We start from the raw sequence: 23,434 nt of genomic DNA on the forward strand, positions 1-23,434 counted from the left end.
ACATACAATAATTTATAGGGGTTTGCAAAAAACAGCAGGTTTTGCTAAGAACGGATGTAGAATGATCACTCTTTTGAAATAGCAATGCCAAGCGTGCAGCATCATCTCTCCATTTTTTTTGTTGTTGTTTCTTTGTTTGTTTTGTTTTGTTTTGAGATGGTCTCGCTGTGTCACCAGGCTGGACTGTAGTGGTGCGATCTCGGCTGACTGCAACCTCCGCCTCCCAGGTTCCAGCCACTCTCCCACCTCAGCCTCCCCAGCAACTGGGATTACAGGAGCACACCACCATGCCTGGCTATTTTTGTTTGTTTGTTTCTGAAGAGGCAGTTTGTTTTTTAGCAGAGGGAGAGTTTCACCATGTTGGCCAGGCAGGTCTCCAACTCCTGACCTCAAGTGATCCACCCGCCTTGGCCTCCCAAATTACTGGGACTACAGGTGTGAGCCACCGCGCCTGGCCAGCATCATCTGGTAAGCATATTTTTCTTAAATCCTGCGTGGTGGTTGACTCAGATTCAAGGAGTGTGAGTGTGGCGCCTGGCCCCCCTCCATTGGCAGAAACCAGTGAGAGGGAAGGAAGAGGCTCTGTTGGAGTGACATGGATCTGACAATCCCAAGGTGACCCCTGCCTGGAGGCTGCCTTGTGTCAAAGTGCTCTGATTTGGTTCGGGGACAGGGTACTGTGAGTGTCTGGGATGACGATGACTAGGCTATCACAGCAGGGCAATCTCCAGAGGAAAGTGTCTCAGGAAGGAGATAACATGGCCACACTTGAGGAGGTTGATGAGAAGACGTTTCCACTGGGTGCAGTGATATGGAAAGGGCTGGTAAAATCGGTTAGAGCCATTCCGGGGGGCACAGCAAGAAGGCATCACTGGACAGGAGATGAGCAAGAGGACACTTCCTGACGATGATGGCAGAAGGAAGCAGGTGTCGACTTTTTCTCTCTTCTGAAGCAAAATAAACAATTCCAAAGGGATTTTGTTAAAGACACAAACCTGTAATGAAAGGGATAATGCAAAAGGTAAAAACATCATCACACTTTAAAAAAAAATTCGAAAAGTAAAAACATTGGCACACTTAAAAAACATTGTTAAATTTGTATAGATTTAGGGGGTACAAGTGCAGATTTCTTCCAAAAAAAATCTTAAAAAGAAAACACGGTGGTTATGCACAACATAAACCCGCAGAGAAAACATGAACCCGCAGGTTTAGAGAAAACATAAATCTGAAGAATAGAAAAACATATTTGGAAACTATGCATCCAACAAAGGTCCAATCTAATCTCTAGAATCTACAAGGAACTCAACTCCACAAGAAAAAAGCAAACAACCTGATTTAAAATTGGGCAAGGACATGAACAGACATTTTTCACTGTGCAGCAATGAAGCCTGGGCTTTCATTGTACCCGTTACCCAAGTAGTTAATGCTGTACTCGGTAGGTAATTTTTAAACTCACACTCCCCAAAGCCTTCTACATTTTAGAGTCTCCAGTGTCTATTATTCCACCCTGTAGGTGCATGTGTACCCACTGTTTAGCTACCACTTAAGTGTGAGAACATGTAGTATTTGACTTTATTTCTGAGTTATTTCACCTAGGACAATGGCCTCCAGTTCCATCCCTGTTGCTACAAAAGATAATTTCATTCTTTTCATGGCTCAGTAGTATTCCATGATATATATACACCACATTTTCTTTATCCAGTTCTCCAGTAGTGGACATGTAGGTCAATTTCCTGTCTTTGCTATTGTGAACAGTGCTGCAGTGAACACACGATGGCAGCTCTCTTTTTTATATAGTTACTTCTTTCCCTTTGGGTAGATACCCAGGAGTAAAGTCACGGAAATGAATGTAGTTCTACTTTTAATTCTTTGAGAAATCTCATGGCTGTTTCCCATAAAGGTTATCCTAATTTACATTCCCACTAATGGTGTCTAAGGGTTTGTTTTGCTCCACATTTTGCCAACATTGGTTTTAGAAATTTTTAAGAATAGCCCTTATGACTGGTGTAAGACGGTGTCACAATTGTGGCTTTAATATGCATTTATCTGATGATTAGTGATGTTGAGCTTTTCTTCATAAGTTTGTTGACTACATGAATGTCTTCTTTTGAAAAATGTCTGTTCATACCCTTTGCCCAATTTTTAATCAGGTTGTTTGCTTTTTTCTTGTGGAGTTGAGTTCCTTGTAAATTCTGGAGATTAGATTAGACCTTTGTTGGATGTATAATTTGCAAATATGTTTCCTCATTTTGCAGTTTTATGTTTATCTATTGATTTTTTTTTTTTTTTTTTTTTTTGCTGTGTTTACTTTAATTAAGTCCCATTTGTCTATTTTTGTTTTGTTGCATTTGCTTTTGAAGACATGGTCATAAATTCTTTGTCTAGGCCAATGTTCACAATAGTTTTTTCTAGGTTGTCTCCTGGAAGTCTGATATTTAAGTCTTTAATTTATCTTGAGTTAATTTATGTATGTGATAGGAGGTCTGAGTCTACTTTCATTCATCTGCATGTGGCTATCTAAGTTTCCAAGCACCATTTATTGAATAGGATGCCATTTCCCCAATGTACATTTTTGTTGACTTTGTTGAAGATCAGTTGGGTATGTGACTTTATTCTTGCTTCTCTATTCTGTTTCACTGATCCGTGTGTCTGTTTTTATAACAGCACCACACTGTTTTAGTTGCTATAGCCTTGTAGTATAATTTAAAGTCAGGTCATGTAATGTCTCCAGCTTTGGTCTTTTTGATTGGGGTTGCTTTGGCTATTCAGGCTCTTTTTTGAGTCCATGTGAATTTTAAGATTTTTTTTCTAATTCTGTCAGTACACTTTTAAAAGCTACAAAGCAGATGTATGACAGTAACTACTGACCCAGAGAAATAGAATCCAAACCTGGATGTGAGGAAATATTTAGCTAATTATTTATTTAATTATGGTCATAAAACAAGGAACCACTTAATATTTGAGAAAAGCCTCTAACATGAAAGCAATTGAATCCGAAACAAAAACAAAATTGCAAACAATAACAAAAGAAAATCACTTGAAAGAAATACGATTATGCAAGGAGAAGAAAATTTCCAAGCATACAAGCAAAGAAAAATTATTAATATACTTGGGGATAAAAAAATATTGTATCTGTGAAGCAAGAATATGGGCATCATATTATATACAAATGAAATATCTGGAGACCAAAAAATAGCACTTAGAAATTAAAAGCATGATATAAAAAATAATCAAGAGAATGTTTGGAACTTATGTTGAGGAAATCCACCAGGAAGAACAGCTATACAGAAGAAAAAAAGATCCAAGAAGAGAAAAAAGATTTAAAAAGAAAAAACATATAGAAATCTAGAGTGCAAAATTGAAAAGAGAAGCATAATCTGTCTTTCATCAATAATAATCATAATTAATAATTGAAATAAATAAAAAATAAAAGACCTCTAGGATTATCTAGAAATGGAGTAGTGGCTTCCTCAGCAAATGAAGCCAGCTTCAGATAATGGAGAGTTCTGTTTCTGGGCACCAAAGAGGAGAAGGACAGCCTCTGTCCTGGTTTGCTTTGCCTCAGTTTCTCTGCTACCAACTCAGTGATGAACATACATTTTCACCACTGATTTCAGTGGCTTTTGGAACTTAAGGAATACACTGCTTTAAATTGTTCTGCAATTATAAACTAATTGGAAGCAAGGGCCTGAACTTCTGGCTTACTTCATGTTGACACCTGTTTGGCATACACTTTGACTTTGTAACTCACCCACATAACCCTTTGACCAGTTGAAGCAATGTCATGCCCCATCACTCTTCTAGTTTCAGGAGAGAAAAAAAGAAGGTTTTGTAGGATAGTGATAGCCTTTATTTTAGCAACAAGTCCAGCCACTCTCTTCTTACAAATGAGCAGACCTCGCCCACTAAAACACGAGGAGCTGGTTTATCAGCAAGACTCAAGCCTTTCCCCGCCCCCGGACTTGGGCTTCACTGCCTGCCCTAGGACATCTGGGACTTTGCTGAGTTCTTGCTTCCCAGCAGGCAGATTTCTACCATTTTTTCTCAGCACACCCATAAATCTTGAAATTCCTCTCTGCACAGCCAGAAATGATATTCATTGAGAGGCAGGCAAAGCCAGTTGGACCTGCTGCCTCTCTCAACTCTCCCTTCTTAAGGGACAAGCAGGTGGATTATATCAAGTCACGAAGGAAAATCACAAATCCTGTACAGAATATTTTTAAAAAACACCTTTTGTGTATGAACTAATTCTGCATTTGCTGCCTAAAGAAAATGTAAAGCCTTCCTTAGGCAAGACACTGCTAGTACCACAGTGAATTACAAAGTAGATAATTAAACAGTCCCTTGCTTTCACTAGCTTTCCCTAATAAGAGTCAGAAGCATACACACTGGCAGACACAAAACATTCTACAACTAAAGCCCAAGTTTGAGCTCTGTCCATCCAGGAATGTCCCCGAGTAACAGTTACAGGAATGTCCTAGGAGGCAAATTTGACTCAACACCTGCACCATTGCCTCGGGCTCATGCTTGCCAATTTCGTGTTAGTGGATCTGCTTACTCATCATCTCGTCATCATAGCTAACACCGATGGCACATTTCAGGCACCGTGGTGCCCCTGTGTTCCTCTGCTTAATTTTCCAACACTGAGACAGTAGCTTTCTTCCTCTCTATGCCCAGGTGAGAATCTGGAAGTGCAGATAATTTGCATAGACTGTCCCAGGTCAAACAGGATGGGCCAAGGCAGGAAGAAACCCCGATCTGTAGGATCCCATGCCTTCATCATGAATGTGTGTTACAGGACAATTCACTCCTTCATGTTGTGTAAGGACATCAAGAAAGGAGGAAGGCGGAGAATTCCAGGGGAGGAGAATTTGTAGAAAGCTGCAAGGTTTGTAGATGCGATTTTACCTTTTTGTTTCTTAAGAAAATGTTTGCCCTGTCTCAGTCTTGTAAATAGACTGCAAGCTCATGAGACAGTATGTTTATTTCTTGATTTGAGAGATGATTCTGTGCTATCACAAGATCCTTAAACCCTAGGGGCTCAACAGGATCAAGACTTTGTTTCACACATTCTACCTTTGCAACATGTAGAGGAAGGCTCAGCTCTATCCCTCAAGTGTTTTGTTGCACCTTCCAGAGCAGGAGGCCATGAAGACACTGATCAAACAGGGGCCAAACGTGCAGAGTAAACCCAGACTCATGTTAAAATTCCCCTTGGGTTCAGCCCACAAGTAGCACATGTCACTTGCATTCACAGCACATTGGCCAGAAATTGTCATATGCCCCCACCTAAGGCTCAGTGGGCTGGGAAATGGAGAGAAACATGTGGCTATTGTATAGGCAGTGAATAGACTTTTACTTGCTTACTATGGACCAGGCATTCTATGGTCTTTTAAATACTAATTCACTTATTTCTCATGTCGACCTCTAAAGGGTTGCTATCAAATCTTTTTTTTTTTTTTTTTTTTTTGAGATGGAGTCTCACTCTGTCACCAGGCTGCAATGCAGCGGTGCAATCTCAGCTCACTGCAACCTCCAACTCCCTGGTTCAAGCAATTCTCCTGCCTCAGCCTCCTGAGTAGCTGGGATTTCAGGTACGTGCCACCATGCCAGCTATTTTTTTTTTTTTTTTTTTTGTATTTTTAGTACAGACAGGGTTTCACCATGTTGGCCAGGATGGTCTCTATCTCCTGACCTTGTGATCCGGCCACTTCGGCTTCCCAAAGTGTTGGGATTACAGGCGTGAGCCACCAGGGTGGCTATCAAATCTTAAAATGCATAAATGACCAAGAGATGAAATTGCTTCCACATAACAGGAACAGAGAAGGGCACAAAAAAGTCACAGTTCATTTGAATTAAGGAGAAGCCTAAATTATAGGATCCTACAAGTCTACTAGCAGCAGCTAGGGGCTGTGGGCAGATCAGAGTGACCTGTCATGGCCTCATCAATTGTTCATGAATGCAGGTGGGCTCCAGGTCTGCATTCCTCTCCTGTAACCCTCATTTGCATGCATGGCTCACAGAGTGAAGGAAACTGCTTCAAGTCACTCCCTAATTATCACGGGCTCTAAGTCAGGAGAATGTTAATGACTGTATAGGGCTTCACTGTGCTCGGGTGTTTTGCCTTTAGTTTGGTCCCATTCTAATCGATCTTAAAAGTGTTATCAGGTTATCATATTACACAGAGTTCAGTCATTCTGTTCACTGTATCATTAGTTAGGAGTCTTTGTGTGCAGACAACAAAAACAAACTTTTAGCTTAGAATGAGAGTTTGTTGTAAGGACTTAGGGGTGTCTCATGGAACCAAGGAATAGGAATGCAGGGGAGCTACAGGAAGAAACTGGAACCAGGGCTCTGCTTCCCATGCACATTTCTTTCTGTAAGTTGCTCTCTCTCTCTTTTTCTTTCTCTCGTGTCCTTTCTTTCTTCCTTCTCTCCTCTTTCCCGTCCTCTAGCTGTCATCTCTCATCTCTCAATCCATCCATCTATCCATCTCTCTTTCTGTCTCTCTCCATCTATCCATCTGATGTCCTATTTTGCTAATTCATATAACAGGATCCGACAGCCTCTTAGTTCCCAATTGTTTGTCTATTACAGTTCTAACCCTTCAATGATAAAGACTGAATTCCAAATCAAAGAGTGAGAAGACGATAGCCCAGCTTCCAGGAGGTGTCTGTCCCTGACCTACTCAGCCATGGCCAACCTGTGGGATTACAGCTATGGAGATGGGTGTCAGAGGCCTGTCCCTCAGATGGGGAAGGACCTCGCTCTCTTTTGGTGAAAATTAAATGAAGCATCATTTGGGTAAAACTTCCACACAGTGCCTATGTTGGGGAGTGCTCTCTCAGTGTTAGACTGTCTACTTCCTACCTGACTGCCTTCTCCCCCTTCCTGTCCTGTTTGTTAATCTTTGTGTTATAGTTACCAGTACAATAACTGAAGTTTCTTGGGTGTTGTTGCATTGCTTCTGGATGGCAGACTAAGTACTAGAGGAAAGACAGCAGCCATTTGGAGAACTGAGCAATGTCAGCAACAAATAGGAGCAAAAGCAAATTAAATCCTTCATTTAAAAAATGTAATGATATAAATAAAACAAGGAACCATAACCAATTTTTCATAGATGCCAGAAATGGATATTTCACTCAGAGCAATATCTGTTCACCAAAACAAACAAAGCCTTGGCTGGCAACAGTAGCAAATTCCTTTTCTAGCTAAACCACTGGTTTCTTGCCAGCCTGGCCATCCTTTCACCAGATTTCCGTTTCTTCTGAGACAGAAACCCCTGGGATGGCAACGCGTCCACACTCAGAGCTGAGCTCACCATAAAGCTGTTCATCTCTAGGAGCCTGGGATCCAAATTGTTTCCTGTAACCACCGACAGCTGTGCCAGAAATGACCTGGAAACCTTTTGATTGAGTCCTGGAAAGCCCAATGACCCTGCTGCCTCCCATCCTTGTCCCCTCCTTCTGCAGATGTTCATCCTTAAGCCTTTTCCCTCGGGGTGTGACCTGCGCTTCCCAGGCTATGGACTTCCAGTCATCTGGAGTGTGTATCCCTCAGAGCTGTGACCCACACACCCACACAATGGTGTTCCAGGCATCTGGAGTGTGTATTCCGCTCCATCTTCAGGTATAAATGGAGACCTAGACAAGGGCCACACCGCTCTCCTCTCCCCTGAAGATTCGTGACCCCGCCTCACGGTCAATTCTCCAGTGAGAGCAGGAGTTTATTACCTTCCCCATCAAGGAGCAAACGTTTCTACCACTGCCTCTAAACTCCACCTTATCTGGAGTACAGAATCTATATACTTTGTAATGCATCATTTCAGCCTAGGCTTTTAAAACTATCAAAGCGGCTCCTTTTCTTGTTTTTATATATCAAACTTTCTGTTAAACAATTAAAAATTGTAAGACAGGAATAGCCTTCACACCGAATAGAAGGATAGGTGAAGAAGTATAGTCACTTTGACAAGCTACCATCAGCATTTCACAGTTCAATAGAGGTGATACAAGATCACAGGAGGTAATATCAATGCACAAGAATTCTTCTGAAGAATTTGCAGATGGAACCACTTACAATTCCTGGGAATAAAAGGGTTGTGTCATGAAGCTTGGTATTAGTGAGTTGTCAGGGCTAAGTCAATAGAAACCAACCCAAAAAATCCTCAAAGTGTATTTGCTGTTAAATGCATTGTTCATTGGCAGGGGAAATAATGAGAACTTGGGGTGGGGACATAGTCTATTGGTCTGGCCGTCCTTGGAGGCAAGTGTAATAATGGGAGTGGTTTCTCTGGGTGTCACCTCCCAGAATGGGCTGCGTTGATCTGATTCTTAACTCTTAGTCAAGGATCCTGAATTAGAACACGCTTCCTTTCAGAAGTGTAAATATTTAAAAATATATCCTTTTTTCCTTGAGCATTCATTTAACCTTTTTTCTCATGTGCTGTGTGTATTCTTCACTGATGCAGATTAGAGAGTTCATAAAAATGCATCATAGACCCATTTAAACTATATGATTAACTGCTAATATGTGATATTAAGTTGTAGGGTTTTATGGAGATGAGCACCTATAATTATATTTGATGGTATATGATAATTACCTGTTTGGTTGAATTTTAAAGTATGATGACTTAAGAACATTCATCAATCCATATATGGCTCAAAGTCTGATATAAAATTACAACTCATTTTAATTGTTTTTTAAGTAATCAAACTGACATCGCTCATAACATAAAGCTTAAAGGAGACTGACTGATTTTGTAGAGATGATGTTAGTAACAGTGATTGGAGTACTAGTTGAAAAATACTTTTTAGAAAATGGGAAATTCTAATCAATATTTTCCAAATGGACTAATTAAGTGTGAATGGAATGTTTCTACATTTCCAATAAAACATACAAAAATTCAGCTTGGGCAGGGCATGGTGGCTCATGCCTGTAATCCCACCACTTTGGGAGGCCAAGGCGGATGGATCACCTGAGGCCAGGAGTTTGAAACCAGCCTAGCCAACGTGCAAAAACCTGTCTCTACTAAAACTACAAAAATTAGCCAGGAGTGGTGGCGGGCGCCTGTAGTCCTAGTTACTCCAGAGGCTGAAGTATAAGAATAGCTTGAACCCAGGAGGTGGAGGTTGCAGTGAGCCAAGATCATGCCACTGCACTCCAGCCTGGACAACAGAGTGAGACCCTGTCTCAAAAAAATATATATATATTCAGCTTGGATTCTTGTTCCTCTAGAAGACCAGAGCACAGAAACTTCCATGGAAAAGGTGTTGTTAATAATGGCAGCAGAGAAGTCAAACTCTCACTCCCTTAGAAAAATCTTCACAACTTTCTTTAACTACTCAACCACACCTCTCCTTTTCCTTGTACCCTTTTTGGCCTTTTGGAAGCTGGCTCTCTCTCTCCACTACCTAGTGACAGATTCCATCATAGACACAAGATTCCTCATGTCACCTGACAAGCTCCATGTCACCTGACAACAAGCTCCATATCCCATTGGGTCCAGACACAATGTTTGTTGATGTTTAAATTGTCCTTGGGCCTTTGAAATATTCCTTGCCTCCATGGTTTCGCTGCTTCCTGCAATGACTCACCTCGCGATGAATCCTGAATGACACTACACAGCTGACATGCAGCTTAACCTAGAGTTCCAGTCTCCTTCCGCTTTGAGGTACACATACCTAAAATGTTGACACTTTGACCCCATAAATGGGGCAGGACCACATCCAACGATGAGACCTATGTAGCATCTGACCTTCAGGATTCTAGCACCCCAATTGCCTCACATTTGCAATTTGAACAAAGAGGAATGAGCCAATAGTGTGATCAGAATGGCATGAGGAAGGCATCCTGCTATGTGCAGGGATGATGCAGGTAGACGGAGTTCACGCCAAAGCCGACCTATGCACCAGCTCAGAAGACACGGCTGCTCAGCTGCTGGGGTGACAAGGAAGAAAAGGGTAAGAAAAGGGTGGGGGTTGGGGGAAGGCCAGACAGAAAGCATACATCATGCAGGGCCTGACGTGTATATTGTGTGCAGAGCAAATCTCACTGGAAAGATATACTTTCCATATCCTTAATGGTTTCTGTTCAATTCCTGTTGCTGTCTATGCTTCATATAAGCTGAGGAGAAAGTTAGAAGACGGTAGCTCTAGCAGAATAGACATGATTTTTTCTTTTTTCTTTTTCTTTTTTGGTGAGGCTAGCATTACTTGGAGCTTAGTTAATAAAACAGGAATTCTAGTGTTTTTACAAAACTGTACATTCTGTTTAAAAATGCATTAGTTAGGTCACACACAAATAAATTCTTTTCCGTTTGCACATGTACTGCCTTGCTAAAACACAGTGAAATATAACGGTATGAAGACAACGCTGTTGGAAAAAAATAACTTAATGCTCAATTTTCTAATTATTACTAAAATTAATCTTTCCTGCTACAATTTTAGAATACTAATAAAATTATTAAATTGAAGACTAGCTTCAGCTGACAAAAGTGCTTAATGAGGAGGGTGCATAGATTTTACGTACATAATTGAAGTTTCAAGTTGAGGACTAATTTTCTAGTTAACCCTTCTGGGAGTTAAGAGACTCAATCATTTATACTCATTGAACAGATTCATGAGCCAAGAATCTAAGTGGTGATCTCCAAAAGAGGGGTGCAAATCAAAGATGAATAGGATATCCGCAACTCTGTTTAGAGCTCTTAAAATGTATGTGATATTGTCATGCAATAAAACAAAAGAGATGGTGTTATCTCGAGTCTAAAACAAGATCATTTAACATTAGAAATGTGTTCCACAGATATCAAATACTTATTGAACCAACAGTGTATAGGATGCTGAAGTGAAGCCACCAAAAAAGCAGATAATGATTGCTGCTCTCGAGTAGGTAACAATCTGGTAAGAAAACCGGATAAGGAGTTTCATCATCTGAATCAGGGATGTCAGTAACTCAGTCCACTCCAGAAGAGTTCAAAGCTGTGAGTCCGAAGTGGCTCCAAGTTGGCAGAGAAGGCTTTGTGGAATAAGAAGGGCTTGTTCTGGTACCCAGAGGATGAGGAAGATGATGGACACAGTTGTGCTGGAACGGGGAGCTGCCACCTGGTGATTGTGCACGCCTGCTGAGTTGAGTGAAATCAAAATCACAATGACAGCATGAAGGGAAAAGCACCCTGCGAGTGACGAATTTAAAACATCGAAGAGAGAAAGGCGAGGCCAGGCAGTTTGACACAACAGTGCGGGTGGAATGTTAATAACCGCAAGTTCAGAGTGCCACAGCACTGCCACGCCATGGAGACCCTGAGATTTTATACCAAAAAACAAAGGATTTATACCTTTTCTATAGGTAGGTAAACTGTGTGAAGTAGGTAAACTGAAGTGAAGACATGTTGGGCCCCTAACTAATTCGACCATGAAATAGAAGTCAAATTCTGAATCAGATATTTTACATCATCAATTCATTAAAAAAAAAATAAATAAATAGCAAGTTAGGGAGACAATGGGAGACTGAGCAGGACATGTGAGCAGGATTTCAGGGCCAGAAGCAGAGCTCCCAGCCTGCAGCACCCTGAGGCCTTATTGAACGCAGTCAGCCTGGGCTCTGGTGTCCCCTGGCTGGTGACAGCACCCCTCCCTCACCCCTGAGAGAGTGTCTGCTAAGACAACTTTTTCATGAAAATAAGGCTCTCTGCACAAAGATGAACTGTTGATAAATTTTCTCCAAACCTAGGAAGGCCAAGGAACCCTGATTCCGAGTAGGGGAAGAAAAATGATGTCTTCTGAGAAATTCAGACCACAAGCTGATCCTCATGGAAACGTGTAGTCTGAGTTTATGCAGCTTGGGAACTCCGCTAAACATGAGGCTAGTCATTTGGTCAAACTTGTCCAGGGCTGGCAGTGAACCCAGGCACTTGGCAGAAATGTGAGTCCTCCATACCCTGAACCGGAGACTCAAAGGACAGCTACGGATAAAGTTGCAAAGGTCTCTTATCACGCAAGGAAACAAGTTCTAGATCCACAAACAAGTGCCAGCAAGGAAAACAACAACAACAACAACAACAACAACAACAACTGCAGGAACTAACCAGCAAAAATATTTCGATATGGAAATATTACACATTGAATACAAACAGGCATTTCACTATGTTTAATTAAATAGGGACGCATAAAAAGTGACCTGAAAATAATCAGGAGGTTTTTAAAAATTAAACTTTCCCATGCTAATTGAAATGAGAAATTCAATGAACAGGCTTATCATTGTATTGGGAAAAAGCTAAAGAGTGAACTAGACAGTAGATCTGGAGAAATTACCGAGAATACCATAAAAGCAGAAAATAAAAGTAGCAGAATATCATGTGATTTAGGGTCAGGAAAGGATTGTTTTATAAACAAAAACAAAGCAAACAAAATATCTTGGAAAAGCATGATTCTGATGAATTGCATTCCTCAAAATGAAGAACACTGTAAAGAAATCTAGTAGCTACAAAAATAAGGGAATATATTTTCATCGGTCAAATAAATAAAAATAATATTTACATTCTAGTGTTTAGAAGAATTTTCTGTAAATAAAGAAGGAAAAGACAGCAACCTCTAGTACGGAAAATCAGGCTTTATATATACATATGCATATATAACACGTACATTATATATATGGTTTGGTTGTACATATACAACATGTACATTATATATATATATATATGACTTGGTTCTGTGTCCCCACCCAAATCTCATGTCTTTTTTTTTTTTTTTTTTTTTTGAGACGGAGTCTCGCTCTGTCGCCCAGGCTGGAGTGCAGTGGCCGGATCTCAGCTCACTGCAAGCTCCGCCTCCCGGGTTCACGCCATTCTCCTGCCTCAGCCTCCCAAGTAGCTGGGACTACAGGCGCCCGCCACCTCGCCCCGCTAGTTTTTTGTATTTTTTAGTAGAGACGGGGTTTCACCGTGTTAGCCAGGATGGTCTCGATCTCCTGACCTCGTGATCCGCCCGTCTCGGCCTCCCAAAGTGCTGGGATTACAGGCTTGAGCCACCGCGCCCGGCCTCCAAATCTCATGTCAAATTGTAATTCCCATGTGTTGGAAGAGAGGCCTGGTGGGAGGTGACTGAATCATGGGGGTGGACTTCCCCTTTGCTGTTCTCATGATATTGAATGAGCTCCCATGAGATTTAGTTGTTTAAAAGTGTATAATGCTTCTCCCTTTTCTCTCTCTCTCCTGTTCCACCATGGTAAGATGTGCTCGCTTCCCTTTCGCCTTCCACCATGATTATTATGTTTCCTGGGACCCTCCAGCCATGAGGAACTGTGAGTCAATTAAACCTCTTTTCTTTATAGATTACTCAGTCCCAGGTAGTTCTTTGTAGTGATGTAAGAACAAACTAATACTATATGCAAAGGATATGAAGTGACTATTTGTAGAAAAGGAAACTGAAAGACAATGAATCAATGTTCAAAAGCTTTATTTAGAAAACAGAACGATGCTAATTTAAATAATATAATATCACATTCTACATATGGACTGGCTAAGCTTGAAAAGCTAGGCAATGCCAAGTACCACAGATGTAGGGGAGATGAAGGCCCCATTCACTGGGGGTGCGCTTGTAGACTGGAACAGCCATGCTAAAGAACAACCTGGCACACCCTAGTCAGGCTAAGCATGTGCAAACCTTACCCAAGCATGTGCAGGTACCCTTGTACACATTTACGCTATGGAAATTCTGATGCAGGTCAGTAAGGGAACGTGTTCATGGGTGCTTGCTCCAGCATTGCCTGTGGGTCAGGCAGACAGGTGAAACATGGGGCAGTGCCCTGTGGAGTATTATTTATGTTGGGACCAGCAGATCCTCTCTGCACATTATTAAATAGATGAGTCTTAAAAACACCATGCTTAGGGAAGAAAAAAAGGATAAGGAACAGAACGAGGTATAAAACATGATACCGTTCACTTAAATTTAAAATGGATTTGCATAAAGCAAAATACACATTATGCAAAAGCACATACCAGCAATATTATGTGGATTAACTACTTTACAATATTTTTCCCAAGGGTGGAGTAGAATGGGGTGAAGAAGGTGCTAAAAAGGAAGTTTTTCAAAAAAAGAAAAATGAAAAAACTCAGAAAGAAAAAAATAAATAAAAAAGGAAAATGCCATAATGTATATGACAGAGGAACAAATAAATTTATAAATGGAGCACAATACAGAGCTGAGAAATTTATATATTTATATCTAACCAGGTAAATAGAGAGCTGAATAAAACATACAGTAGAGCTCACTTTGTAGGTCAGTAAAGGAAGAATGGACTTTTCAATAAATGAAATGAGATTACTGCATCAAACCCCTAAAGACGTAAATGTTAAAGACAAATTTAGAAATTTCAGAAAATAATGTAAAAATAGGTCTATGCTCACAGGGTAGGAAAGCATGTTTTAATAGGAGATGGAAAATTGCAAATTATAAAGAAGATAAATTAAACCACAACCTATTATGCTAAAATAATTTAGGTTACAGTGCATTTGAAAATGAGGCTAATCAAGATATCATAAAAACAATGAAAACACAAGCACAAAGCAAGACATGATTATTTTCAATACATAGATCAACAGGAGAAATTCAAGTACCCAATAGAAAAATAGCAATAAAGAGTAATTTCACAGAAGAGGAAATGCAAATAACCAATGAACACATGAAAAAAAATCCTACCACCAGTAGTAACCTGGGAAAAGCAAATTAAAAACTAGATGAGATGCATGTTCTAATCCAGTGGATTGGCAACCATTTTTTTAAGTCTGAAAATATCTAGTACTGATGAGGATATGTAGTGATTGGAACATTTTTCTAAAACTGGTAAGAGTATAAATTTCTACGACTATTTTGGAAAATCAGCATTATCCAGTAAAGCTGAAATTGTGCATTCTCTGTCACCCAGAAATTTCATTTTTATGTATAAACTCCAGAAAAAAACTCTACCTTCCACCTCGTCTCCCAGAATATACATATATATGTACATATGCATATTCATACCAACGTTCATAATAAGGACATAGCTGGAAATAACTCAAATGCCTGTCAACACAAAAATGGATTGAGACAGTTCAGTAGAATCCTTTTTTTTTTTTTTTTCCTTTTGAGCCCAGGTTGGAGTACAGTGGTGCGACCTCTGCTCACTGCAACCTCCGCCTCCTGGGTTCAAGCGATTCTCATGTCTCAGCCTCTGAGTAGCTGGGACTACAGGCATGTGCCACCACGTCCAGCTAATTTTTGTAGTTTTAGTAGAGACAGGTTTTCACCATGTTGGCCAGGCTGGTCTCAAACTCCTGACCTCAGGTGATCTGCCCATCTCAGCCTCCCAAAGTGCCAGGATTACTGTGCCTGGCCTTTAGTACAATCATTTCATAGACTATTAGTCATCAGTGAAAAGAAGAGAATCGGAGAGACACACAACAATGTAGATGCATCTCACCCGGTATGATTCCATTTATATAAATTTCAAAATATGCAGAACTCAATAAAAAACACAGAAATATGCACAGAAACCTGAAGAAAGGGAGGGAATTATAGATAAGCATTCAGGAGAATGGTCGCACGGGCGGGGTGGGGCAGGTTAGAGGAAGTGCCTGCAGGGCCTTCAACAGTGACGTATGTCTGGGCACATACGCACACTGGCATGTTCTTAAACTGACTCAGGTACACAGGTATTTCTTGTACCATTATACTTATTGCTTAACATGCATTTTATAAGTATCATTTGAAAGCTATTCATTATTTTTAAAAGCAACATTTTTGTTTGCTTGTTTTGTTTTTTGAGACGGAGTCTTGCTCTGTCACCCAGGCTGGAGTGCAGTGGCACAATCTTGGTTCACTGCAACCTCCACCTCCTGGGTTCAAGCGATTCTCCTGCCTCAGCCTCCTGAGTAGCTGGGATTACAGGTACATGCCACCATGCCTGGCTAATTTTTGTATTTTTCACTAGAGACGGGGTTTCACCATGTTGTCCAGTTGGTCTTGCACTCCTGACCTCAAATGATCCGCCCATCTCGGCCTCCTAAAGTGCTGGGATTATGGGCGTGAGCCCGTGCACCCAGCCCAACATTTTGTTTTTAAAGTTGGTGAGCAAGAAAATGCCCAGGGCAGAATATTATCAAAGAAACAACATGGAATTTGTGATTGGTCAGAAAAGGGTCAGTCAGGCATGAAGGTCATGGATCGTATGAATCTATTTATATGAAATGTCATGGCAGGTAAATCCACACAGATACACAGCAGATTTGTGGTTGCCAGGGATTGAAGGAAGACGAGAATGGGGAGTGACTGCTTCATGGATATGTGTTACCTTTTGGAGTAATTAAATGTTTTGGAACTTCATTGAAAGTGGTTATTGCACAAAGTTGTGGACATACTATATGCACGGAATTGTACACTTTACAATGATTAATTTTATGATATGCAAATCTCACCTCCACTTTGAAAACGTTTTATTAAAAAAACCAAAACAGTCCCAGGTCTTAGTTCCAGCTTTGTTATTTACTGACTTGGGGAGTTTTCTCTCAGTATGCTTTCTTCTTTATTTAAGCAGCATATAGATTCCTGCCACAAGGTGAACGTTGTGGGAATAAGAATGTCATGTGTGTATCGTCCCCACATATGGCAGAAATTTAATAAATGGTAGCAGTCCTTACTTTCATTGTTAATGGAAAAGTCTGTAGGCTGTACATTGGGAAGACTTGCGTTTTTAAATCTTTGACCCATAAATATGTCATTTTTCCTAAGCTCCCCCAAATAGCAGTAGCAGAAAGTATGACTGTTTCTTGCAAGTATGAAAGTCACTATTTCACATAGAAGATTTTAGCCAAACAATTTTCTAGATCAAATGATGTGTTTTACACACACACACACACACACACACAATGGAAAAAACTAGCTTATTTAATTCTTAAAACATACAGACATACACATGCATATATATGCACACACATATATATATGCACATATATAGTATACATATACACACATACAGACACACATATAGACACACACACAGACACACACATATACACACAGATGCACATATATATGTGTGTATATATGTGTGTGTGTATGTGTTAAGAATTAAGTAAAATAAATTAGTTTTTCCATAATGGGAGAAAAGCTCTGAAGAAAAGAAAAAAAAATTAGCAAATACTAAGAGTACAATGTAACAGAATTTCTATACAGTAGCAATTTAAAATTTATAATTGTATAGGATAAGGAAGTAGCTCTTTGCACATTATTCATCTACACTGTATAGGAGCAGAGTAGGAGACAATTGATGTCATAATAAGAATTCAGGTGCATTTTCATTATTCATAGGCTAAAGCTCTTCAACTTCATGAAACGAGTGAAATAAAAGGCAAAACAAAAAGCATCACTCCTTTATAGTTCTTTGCTCAGCAATTATTCAAAAACCTAAAAAAAAAAGACATTTTTTTCTAGGAAAGCTCAAAAAAACAAAACTTGGTGATTATACCTAATAAGCTTTTTGTTTTATTTTGGTCTTTTGTCATACATAGTGATATGGGTCTTCAGTCTTCACTTTAGTGAGCCAAAAAACTCAAGGACTTTGCTTATACGGTTTTATTGCAGTTGACTTTAGCAGCAAATAGAATTAAAAATGATGCTACTACACTGAATATTAAGTCTATATATAATTCATATTTGACATACTTAAAAATATTTGACTGGGCGTGGTGGTTCACGCCTTTGATCCCAGCACTTTGGGAGGCTGAGGTGGGCGGATTGCCTGAGCTCAGGAGTTCAAGACTGGCCTGGGCAACACAGTGAAACCGCATCTCTACTAAAATACAAAAAATTAGCTGGGCATGCCGGCGTGTGCCTGTAGTCTTAGCTACTCCAGAAACTGAGGCAGGAGAATTGCTTGAACTCAGTAGGTGGAGGTTGTAGTGAGCTGAGATCGTGCTGCTGCACTCCAGCCTGGTCAACAGAGCCAGACTCCATCTCAAAAAAAAAAAAAAAAAAATTATTAATTTTGGATTTATTTTTTGAAAAATAACAACATGGTCTGACATGTAAAGACCTTAAAAGATCTCACTTCCACCTTCAGACCAAGAAAAAACTGATCAAACTGAAAATCAACAACTCTGCTTCTATCCATCAGAGAATTGCAGTCACAGCGCGGACTGCTGCGCCCAAAACTGGAAAGAGGGGTAGATACTCAGAGAGAGTAGCAGTTCACTTGTGGCAGAAACCCAGGAGAATAAGCTGACACATTGGAGTCAGGACTGTTTGGGTTTGTGGTTTAGAGTCAATCATTTTTTGTTTGTTTGTTTGTTTTTAAAGACAGGGTTTTGCTCTGTCGTGCAGGCTGGAGCACAGTCGTGCCAACATGGCTCACTATTTACCTCAATCTTAAGGGAAGTTCACCCACCTCTGTTTCCATAGTAATTAAAATTAAAGGCCAAGAGTGCCCTCTGGCACCTGGCTAATTTTTTGTTTTATTCCTTTTATTTTATTTATTTAGCTATTTTGAGACGGAGTCTCACTCTGTCACCCAGGTTGGAGTGCAGCAGCATGATCTCAGCTCACTGCTACCTTCATCTCCCGGGTTCAAGTGATTCTTCTGCCTCAGCCTCCCGAGTAGCTGGGACTACAGGTGCGCACCATCATGCCCAGCTAATTTTTGTACTTTTAGTAGAGATAGGGTTTCACCATGTTGGCCAGGATGATCTCGATCTCATGACCTCATGATCCGCTCCTCGGCCTCCCAAAGTGCTGGGATTACAGGCATGAGCCACCGTGCCCAGCCTTTTTGTTTTATTTCTTATTGAGATGAGGTCTTGCTATGTTGCCCAGGCTGGTCTTGAACTCTTGGCCTGAAGCATCCCACCTCAACCTCCCAAAGCACTGGGACTACAGACATGAGCCACTGTGTCCTGCCAGTGTCAGTCATTAATTTTGAAAAATTCTCGGCTGGGAAATTTTCTCGGTGGCTCAAGCCTGTAATCCCAGCACTTTGGGAGGCCAAGACGGGCAGATCACGAGGCCAGGAGATGGAGACCATCCTGGCTAACACGGTGAAAACCCGTCTCTACTAAAAAATACAAAAAAGTAGCCGGGCATGGTGGCAGGTGCCTGTAGCCCCAGTTGCTCGGGAGGCTAAGGCATTAAAATCGCTTGAAACCAAGAGGCGGAGCTTGCAGTGAGCTGAGATCCGGCCAGTGCACTCCAGCCTGGGCAACAGAGAGAGACTCCGTCTCAAAAAAAAAAAAAAAAAGAAAAAAGAAAAAAGAAAAAAAAAAGAAAAAGAAAAATTCTCAGCTATTATCATTTCAAATAAACAAATAATATTTTTCTCAGGTATGAAAGGTTGGCTCAACATTCAAAAAGCAATTAACATAATCTACCACTTCAACAGTCTAAAGAAGAAAAATCATATAATCAAGTGAAAAAGAATTTGAAAAATTCCAATACCCATTCATGATAAAACACCTCAGCAAACTAGCTGTAAAGAAGAACTTCCTCAACCTGACATAGAACATCTACTAAAACCTACAGCTCTCCTCTTAATAAATAATGAAGAATTGAATGCTTTCCTGCTAGGATCAGAAACAAGGCAAGGGTATAGGCTCTCGAAATTTCTATTTAACATCAAAATGAAAGTTCTAGCTAATAAAACTAACAAAAAATAAAAATAAAAAGTTATACAGATTGGAAAGGAACAAATAAGCCTCTCTTTGTTCATAGATGACATGGTTATCTCTGTTTAAAAAAAAAAAAAAAATCAGCAACTACAGAAAACTGAAATGAATCAGTGATTGTACCAAGGTTGTAAGGTACAAAGGAAATATACAAAAGTCAATTGCTTGCCATATACCAGTAATGAACAATTAAAATTTAAAATTAGAAACACAACATCACTTATATTAGCACCCAAAAATGACACTTAAGTATAAATCTAATGAAAATATGTAGAAGAGCTATAAGTAGAAAACTCAGATAAAAGACATCAAAGAAGATGTAAATAATTGGAGAAATATTCCACATGTGTGGATAAGAAGACTCAATGTTGTTAAGATGTCAGCTGTTCTCAACTTGATCTATAGATTCAATATGTTCCCAGTCAAAATGCCAGCAAGTTAATTTTTAGATGTCAACAAATTCATTCTAAAGGTTATATGGAAGGATAAAACACCCAGCATTGCCAAAAGAGTGTTGAAGAAGAACAAAGTCAAAAGCACTTGCTGTTTGACTTCAAGACTTATTATAAAGCTACAGTAATGAAGACTGTGGTATTGGTGAAAGAATAAATGAATAGATCAATGGAATAGAATAGAGAGCCCAAACATAGAATCACACAGGCAATATACATATATTTATGGTATACAATAAAAAAGCTGTTATTCAAGGATTTGCTACCATTTTATGTATGTGCATAATATATAGAAAGTTGTCTGGGGAGATGTACTAATAAGTGGTCAAGGTAAATGGTTTTGGATGGAAAGATGGCAAATAGGATTTTTAAAAGTATTATTATGTTTATCAGTATTTCTACATCTGTCTTTTGCAATTAAAATATTAGGTTTAAAAATGTTATTATTAAATTAACACAAAAATAAATTACACTGATGTTTTATAGGAGAATTGTATGTAAAATAAAACAAAGGGAAACATACAAGAACTTAGTAGAATATGCTTCCTTTTTCTTACTTTGTATTCGGGTGCTGAACATGCAGGTTTAGTCCATTAGAGGCCTCGACGGTGCCTTTATTCATCTTCCAACCCGCTGGTAATAGCGTGGCTTCTCATCGTTAGAACATGATCCTGTTCCTGCCAAGGGTGAACTCACATAAGGTTTATCTGCACTATTTCATTTCTGTCCCTCCCACATCAAAGTATGCTATGACCTACATAAGGACTTTAAAAATGAGTTATTTTTTACCCTCAATCCTTCCTGTCATCTCATGAGCTCATGGTCCTCCCAGCAGATAATTTTAAGCCACGTTTGAGTTTCTCCATAGAACTTGTCTTGTGCCATATTTCATTTAAAGATGGATATCCTTTTTCTCAGATAAGAACCATATCATCCAGCCCTCTTTGTTATCTCTTTTTTTGGGAAAAGTCCTAGCACCAGTGGGCTGGCACCCAAGAAGCCCTAAAATCATCCCAAACTGGCTATTCTCGGTTAATCCATCTGTAGACTGTGGTCCAGGAGGATAGAAATGCAAATCAGTTGCAAGCGAGTGAAGTCCGAGCTGACCAGTGTATTCAGAAAATAGGCTCCTGCCATTAAATGACATTTCCAAATAATAAAAACATTCAGATGGCAAAACCAAATCAAACTTCAACCGAAAATAAGCTTCCTTACATTCCCCTTTTGCTGCAGAGAAATCCTCCTAAAATGGTCCTGTGCCCCTGGCTACTGGGGAGGCTGCCTCCTTCCAGGCCTGAGGTGCCACCTGAGGCTTCCCACATGACAGATGTTTCTCAGATAAAAAAGAAAGCAGTGCTCCTTCGGGACCCAAAAGACCTTTCTTCACATGGTAAGGCCTTTAAAATGAGTAGGGTGGACTGTGGAGGCTTTAAGGAGGGAAGTGAAGCTGCCAGGTAGCCAGGAGGTTCTCTGGAGTGGGTGGAAAGGCCCAGCAGATGTATTTCTAGCCCCGCGGGGGAGGCCGCCCTGGGCCCCTTGCCCTCACGAAGAAATGGGGATACACTCAAGGGGGCGTCCACTTGCTTTTTGGTTTTGTTTGTTTGTTTGTTTGTTTGAGACACAGTCTCGCTCTGTCGCCCAAGCTGGAGTGCAGTGGCGCAATCTCGGCTCACTGCAATCTCTGCCTCATAAGTTCAAGCAATTCTCCTGCCTCAGAAGCTGAATAGCTGGAACTGCAGGTGTGCGCCACCACACCCGGCTAATTTTTGTATTTTTACTAGCGACGGGGTTTCACCATGTAGGCCAGGCTGGTCTTGAACTCCTGACCTCGTGATCCACCTGCCTCAGCCTCCCTAAATGCTGGGATTACAAGCATGAGCCTCTGTGCCCAGGCTCCACTTGCTCTTGACCTGAGGGACCCCAAATCTGTGCACTCTGAGTTTTCCGACCTTTCCGACTAAATTTGTAGTTCACTGAACCCTCTTTCAACCGTTTGGCAACTATAATCCTGTATTTTCAGCAGCAGTCCTTTTTGGCCGGGCATGGGGGCTCATGCATGTAATCCCAGCACTTAGAGAGGCCGAGGCAGAGGGATCACTTGAGGTGAGGGGTTCAAAACCAGGCCAGCCAACATGGTGAAACCCTCTCTCTGCTAAAAATACAAAAAGTAGCCAGGTGTGGTGGCTCATGCCTGTAGTCCCAGCTACTCGAGAGGCTGAGGCAGGAGAATCTCTTGAACTCAGGAAGCAGAGGTTCCAGTGAGCTGAGGCCACACCACTGCACTCCTACCTGGGCGTCACAGTGAGACCCTGTATCAAAAAAGTAAAAACTAAAAATTAAATTATTAAAATATTTTTAAAATATTTATAAAAACATGTTTAGACTGGTTCACAGAGGAAATAGGGAAGGGGCTCTGCCCTGTTCATAATTACACAACATGGGTCCTCCTCTTGCTATTCCAGGGGCCACACTCTGTCCAGCAGGAAGCCACATGGATTTTCTAAGACAAAGTGAATTTATAAAATTATAACTATTAAAGCATTTAGTTAATGTTGCTCAGATTTAATCACTTTAAAGGAAATGTCTCGGCACACTATTTTTTTTAAATTTTGTTTAATTACATCTTACAACCGGGAAGCATGAGATATTAAGGCACAAACCAAAGAACGGTCAAGAAAAGCAAAGGTGGACAAAGTGAAGAAGGAGTAACAATTTGAATTCTCTGAGTTTTCAAATTGCTTCTCTTTCTTGGCTTTGCCTAGTTAGTTTTTACCTTTGGTGATCCACTGCCTTGATCTGTTCTCAGTTTAGATGACTGCGATATGAAGGCCTAGGTAAGAAGTATGACATATGAAAATAAAAACACAGTCAAGAGAGAATTTGAGGGATGTGGTTGTCACTTCACGGAGCCCTGCTGAAGCGGAAAAAAACAGATCAACAAAGCACGGGCTATGCGGGGCTTTCACATGCCAGGCCCGTGCGCCATGCTGTTCTTACAGGGAGGTCAAAAAGCCTGCTTCAGCCGGGCGCGGTGGCTCACGCCTGTAATCCCAGCACTTTGGGAGGCCGAGGCGGGCGGATCACGAGGTCAGGAGATCAAGACCATCCTGGCTATCACGGTGAAACCCCGTCTCTACTAAAAATACAAAAAAAAAAAAAAAACTAGCCGGGCGCGGTGGTGGGCGCCTGTGGTCCCAGCTACTCGGGAGGCTGAGGCAGGAGAACTGCGTGAACCCGGGAGGCGGAGCTTGCAGTGAGCCGAGATCGCGCCACCGCACTCCAGCCTGGGCGACAGAGA

At 40.7% G+C, this 23,434-nt stretch overlaps 1 long non-coding RNA gene across 1 annotated transcript; it reads right to left on the reverse strand.

Annotated features, from left to right (window-relative positions):
• Positions 1 to 316: 316 nt before the first annotated feature.
• Positions 317 to 21,818, reverse strand: LOC103887261. Its single transcript, XR_002524151.2, has 2 exons — positions 20,694 to 21,818; positions 317 to 995 (listed from the first exon to the last, which is right to left on the reverse strand). It is a non-coding gene; the product is annotated as an uncharacterized LOC103887261 (long non-coding RNA).
• Between the last annotated feature and the right edge of the window lie 1,616 nt (positions 21,819 to 23,434).

Source organism: Papio anubis, chromosome 11 (assembly GCF_008728515.1).
Source record: "Papio anubis isolate 15944 chromosome 11, Panubis1.0, whole genome shotgun sequence".
Lineage (NCBI taxonomy): Eukaryota > Metazoa > Chordata > Mammalia > Primates > Cercopithecidae > Papio > Papio anubis.